The sequence below is a fragment of the Bison bison genome, unplaced genomic scaffold, assembly GCF_000754665.1.
Source record: "Bison bison bison isolate TAMUID 2011002044 unplaced genomic scaffold, Bison_UMD1.0 scf7180017864180, whole genome shotgun sequence".
NCBI classification, from domain to species: domain Eukaryota; kingdom Metazoa; phylum Chordata; class Mammalia; order Artiodactyla; family Bovidae; genus Bison; species Bison bison.
The window spans coordinates 9,260,820-9,266,462 of record NW_011494752.1 but is presented as its reverse complement, the minus strand read 5'-3'; positions in this window follow the sequence as shown (position 1 = coordinate 9,266,462).

The window sequence follows — 5,643 nt, the reverse complement described above, 5'->3', positions numbered from 1 at the left end:
GGTGACTTTTCTCAAAGCATAAAATTCAGCAAATAGGTCGGGAGTGGGGGTCCAAACCCACTGTCCCCTGTGAGATGTAGGGGAGGCGGGTGGCGGTGCTCAGTGGAGGTGGCCACGGTGCCAGTGGCCCAGGGTGTGGTGGGGGCGACCCCTGATTCCCAGACCGCAGGCTGTTCGAACCCCGCTGGGCCTGCTAGGGAGGAAGGGTGAACTGGGGGAAAACATAAGGAAGTGAAATCGCAGGTGGCTGTGGAGCTGTCCTTAGCTTCAGGTGCCATGTGGCTCTGGTCGGGAGAGCAAGCCTGGTGGATCCTTTTCTGAAGGAAGAAGAAGAATGTTTATTCCTTAAAGTATGGAGGGTGCTTGCACTTGGGGTCCGAAATTGAGGTGCACAGGAGTATAAGAATTTAAGCCTTCTCTCAGAAGTGTATTGGTAGAGTTAAAGAAGAAGACAACCAACCAAACGTCATCTGAAATTGTGACTGGCTGATAATCCCTGGACAAAATCAGAGATCACTGCTCAAGCATAAGGCCTCCACGAAGACGTTTGACTTAAAGGGTTGGGCTGAGTATGCTGTGGAATGGGCTGCAAAGGACCCATAGGGCTTCCTTAGTTATTTTGGCTCTGACTCCATCTTTTCTGAGCAAGTGCTGTGCTGTCTTGGAAATTGGCCAAGATGATTGAGACCAGGGAAAAGGAGCAAAAGAAGAATCAAAAACATCAAGAAAATATCGCAAAAGCTAAATGACTAAAAAATGATTGAAAGAATGAATAGGCTGTACATCCAGAGAAAAACTGTTTGGAAAATTATGCATCCTTGAAAGGACCCATTAACGTTTCCTTTCAGATCTTATGACAGTATTACTAATTGAAGTCTGAGTCTATGGAAGAATCATGTAGTTCTCACTTGTACTGTAGCAACTTTTCGGGTTTGGAATAGAAGTCTGTTGACAGTTACTGTAAATTGGCATTTATTATGCTACAAATTCTTAGAACTTTCATTTGCCTTTTTGCAGCTTATGTATGAATACTAAAATGAAAACATCCTATGAAGAAAAGTGGCTTTAGTTTATGAACTCTATTCAAATAATGGCTTAAAATGGGGTCCTGTTCTGGACAAAGGAGATTAAGAATGTAGAAATCAAAGTTGTTCTGAGCAGAAACACGTGCTTTGGCTTAAAAGATATATGGTGTATTAATTACATCTCTTATCATTATTACTTATTTCTTGGAATAGAATAGTTTCTGGTTTCCTCAAAGTAAAATAATATTATTCAATGAGTACTTCTCTATTTTCTGTATTTTTCTCATTTTAGCTTTTGAGATACTGGTAATTACCAAATATTCTGCATTTTTAAAAATCTAATTTTATAAAGAATTTTCCTGTTATCTTGACTATGTAGAATACCACCTACTGGATATAATAATTTTTGTACTTATGAACACTGCCATTTTCTTAGAGATGACTTGAGTAGAGTAACACTATGATTTAAAGCTTAAGAGTGGAAATGCCAAACCTCGTAGTATACATTCAGTTCAGTTCGGTTCATTCGCTCAGTAGTGTCCGACTCTTTGCAACCCCATGAATCGCAGCACGCCAGGCCTCCCTGTCCCTCACCAACTCCCGGAGTTCACTCAAACTCACATCCATCGAGTCGGTGATGCCATCCAGCTATCTCATCCTCTGTCGTCCCCTTCTCCTCCTGCCCCCAATCCTTCCCAGCATCAGAGTCTTTTCCAATGAGTCAACTCTTTGCATGAGGTGGCCAAAGTACTGGAGTTTCAGCTTTAGTATCATTCCTTCCAAAGAACACCCAGGACTGATCTCCTTCAGAATGGACTGGTTGGATCTCCTTGCAGTCCAAGGGACTCTCAAGAGTCTTCTCCAACACCACAGTTCAAAAGCATCATTCTTCGGTGCTCAGCTTTCTTCACAGTCCAACTCTCGCATCCATACATGACCACTGGAAAAACCATAGCCTTGACTAGATGGACCTTTGTTGGCAAAGTAATGTCTCTGCTTTTCAATATGCTATCTAGATTGGTCATAACTTTTCTTCCAAGGAGTAAGCATCTTTTAATTTCATGGCTGCAGTCACCATCTGCAGTGATTTTGGAACCCAAAAAGATAAAGTATGACACTGTTTCCACTGTTTCCCCATCTATTTCTCATGAAGTGATGGGACCAGATGCCATGATCTTCGTTTTCTGAATGTTGAGCTTTAAGCTAACTTTTTCACTCTCCTCTTTCACTTTCATCAAGAGGCTTTTTAGTTCCTCTTCACTTTCTGCCTTAAGGGTGGTGTCATCTGTATATCTGAGGTTATTGATATTTCTCCTGGCAATCTTGATTCCTACTTGTGCTTCTTCCAGCCCAGCGTTTCTCATGATGTACTCTGCATATAAGTTAAATAAGCAGGGTGACAGTATACAGCCTTGACGTACTCCTTTTCCTATTTGGAACCAGTCTGTTGTTCCATGTCCAGTTCTAACTGTTGCCTCCTGACCTGCATATAGGTTTCTAAAGAGGCAGGGCAGGTGGTCTGGTATTCCCATCTCTTTCAGAATTTTCCACAGTTTATTGTGATCCACACAAAGGCTTTGGCATAGTCAATAAAGCAGAAGTAGATGTTTTTCTGGAACTCTCTTGCTTTTTCGATGATCCAGCGGATGTTGGCAATTTGATCTCTGATAGTATACCTTAGAACCAGTTTATTCTCACTTGTGCCAAGTAGAAATGTGAAGTAGTTAAAATGTCTTATCAGATAATTTGCTGATTATATAGATACCACTTTTGTTTTTAATTCCATTCTTTGTTTTAATTCATGTGGTAGTGATGTCTTTAATTTTTGATCAGACAGGTTCATGGTGAAAATTAAAATTTCAACTTTCTTTTAAGGAACTTTTAGAGAGTTACAATTATGTCATATGTTGTAAATGGTAAAGAAAGTCTTAACATTTGGAAAAATTTTGTTTGCATTGTATTCATTGGGTGAAAAAGGGGTAAATTATGTCAAAATGAGAATGTTATAACTAGAAATAAAGAGGTAAAGGATATTTCCTTCAGTTGAATAGTATAATTGGAACTTTTTACTCTTTAACATGGCTTTTTAAAATACATGGTTGATAATTTTATTTGTTGTCAATAACTAATAGATTATTAATGTTTTCCTCACCTCTATTAATGACTTTTAAATTGCAAAAATTGTCCAATAGCTTTAATTAAAAAATGAAACTAGATATTGAAATAAATTTGATACTTTAAAAAAAAATTCAGCAAACCATCACAAGGCACATGAACAAACCAGGAAAGATGCCCTAATCAAAGGAACAAAATCGATGTCCAGAAACCAAACCAAAAAAAGGGAGATCTCTCAATTACATGTCAAATAAGTCAAAATAATTGTGTTAAAGAAGTTTAATGATCTACAGGAGAACACAGATAGACAACTAAACAAAGTCAGGAAAGTGATGAACAAAATGAGTATCAAAAAAGAAACTATTACAAAAAGAGAACTGAGCAAATTCTGAATTGCAAATACAATAACTGAATTTAAAAATTCACTAGAGGGCTTCACTGGCCAACTGGGTCAAGCAAAAGAAAGAATCGGGAAACTCAAAGACAGATCATCCGAAACCACTGCGCTGGAGGAACGAAAAGAAGAATGAGGAAGAGTGAAGAAGGCCATAGGAACTTATAGAACACTTTGAAGTTGACAGTAGAGACATTATGAGAGTTCCAGAATGAGGAGACACAGAGAGAAAGGGACAGAAAACCGTGGAAGATATAATGGCCAAATTCTGAGGAACAGAAGGAGCATCCAAATTTAAGAAGCTCAAAGGACTCCAACTAGGATAAGGGCCTACACTGAGACACATTTTAATCAAACTGTCAAAAGAAAAAGAGAGAATCCTGTAAGCAGCAAGAGAAAAGCGGCCTGTCCTATTCAAGGGAGCTCCCATTAGATGATTAGCAGAAACATTACAAACCAGAAGGGACCAGACTGTAAAATCGCTATGGACCTATCCTCAAGTTCACAAATTCTTTCTTCTGCCAGTTCAAATACACTGCCAAGCTCCCCTAGTTAATTTTTTCTTTTATTTCAGCTATTGTCCTTTCAATTCCACAATATCCATTTGATTCGTTTTTGAAAACAATTTCAGTCTCTTTGTCTTTATCCTCTGTTGAATGTGGCACCATCATCGTGTCTTCCTTGACTTACTGAATGTATTTATAATGGCTACTCTGAAGGCTTTGTCTGTGAAAACCAACATATGGTCTCACTCACTGTCAGTTTCTATGCCTGCTTCCCCCTGCCCCCAACTTCCGTCCTGGTGAATGGGTCATACTTCCCAGCTTCTTTGCATGTTTCATAATTCTTCTTGGACCCTGAACGTTCTGGATAATACATGACAGCAACTCCGGTACTGGTCCTCTCCCTGGGGTTTGTTATCACTTCTTTTTTATTTGTTTAGTGACTGGTTGGATCATTTCAGTAGAGTCTGTTCGCATCCTTGCAGTGTTGAGCATGGAAGGTCCTTGAGGGCACAGCCTTGGATGTGCGGTGCTCACCTTGGAATGACACTGGTTTTGGCAGGGCTCTCTCTGTCTCTTTCCCTGAGTACATTCAGCTGTTAAACCTCACTTATAACATGCTGTTTCCTCCATTGTCTGCAGCAGTCCCCTGGGGGTGTAACTTGCCCCACAACCCGAACCCATCAAGTTCCCACTCATTTGAAGAGATATCTGTAGAGGTCAGGGTTTGAGATGTGTTCTCACCCCAAGTGGTCTCCTCCCAGCTCTCTCCCTTCCTGGTTTTGGGGCAAACCAACCAGGCTGCAGTTAGCTTGTGTGTCCAGTGATCCCACCAACCTCCTCCAACCACCTTTCACCACATCCTCCACCCCCGAGAACACCCTCGGGCTTGAACGTCTCCAATGCGTGCTGAGTTGCGTCAGTGTTTTCCAACTCTTTGCAACCCCATTTAGAGGCTTTAACAATTGTGCTTTTATAATTTTCACCAGATTCGCCGGCAAGCAGATCCACATTGTCCCTCACATTGCATATCTATCACCTGGCTCTTCTTGTACATGTCCTCCTTTCTTTTTTGGCGGGGGGAGTGTCTTATACTGCATACCCCTTGCTTTCATAACCCTACACAAGTAGCCCCCACTCCCCGGGTGTCTGTGTCAGTTGCCCACAGGTTGGCAGTAGGGACAATCTGAGCCCTGTAATCCTGGAAAACAGTGATCTGTACAAATTTTAGGGTCAGATTTTCCATTTTTGCACAAAAATGCTGATGGAGTTTTGAGAGAGTTGGTCTTGAATCAGTAAGTCCCCAGGGAATAACACATCTTACCAATATTAAGCATTCCAATCCATGGACACAGGATGTCTTTTCATTTATTTAGGTCTTTCAGTTCAGTTCAGTTCAGTTCAGTTTAGTCGCTCAGTAGTGTCCGACTCTTTGAGACCCCATGAATCGCAGCATGCCAGGCCTCCCTGTCCATCACCAACCCCCGGAGTTCACTCAGACACATGTCCGTTGAGTCAGTGATGCCATCCAGCCATCTCATCCTCTGTCGTCCCCTTCTCCTCCTGCCCCCAATCCCTTCCAGCATCAGAGTCTTTTCCAATGAGT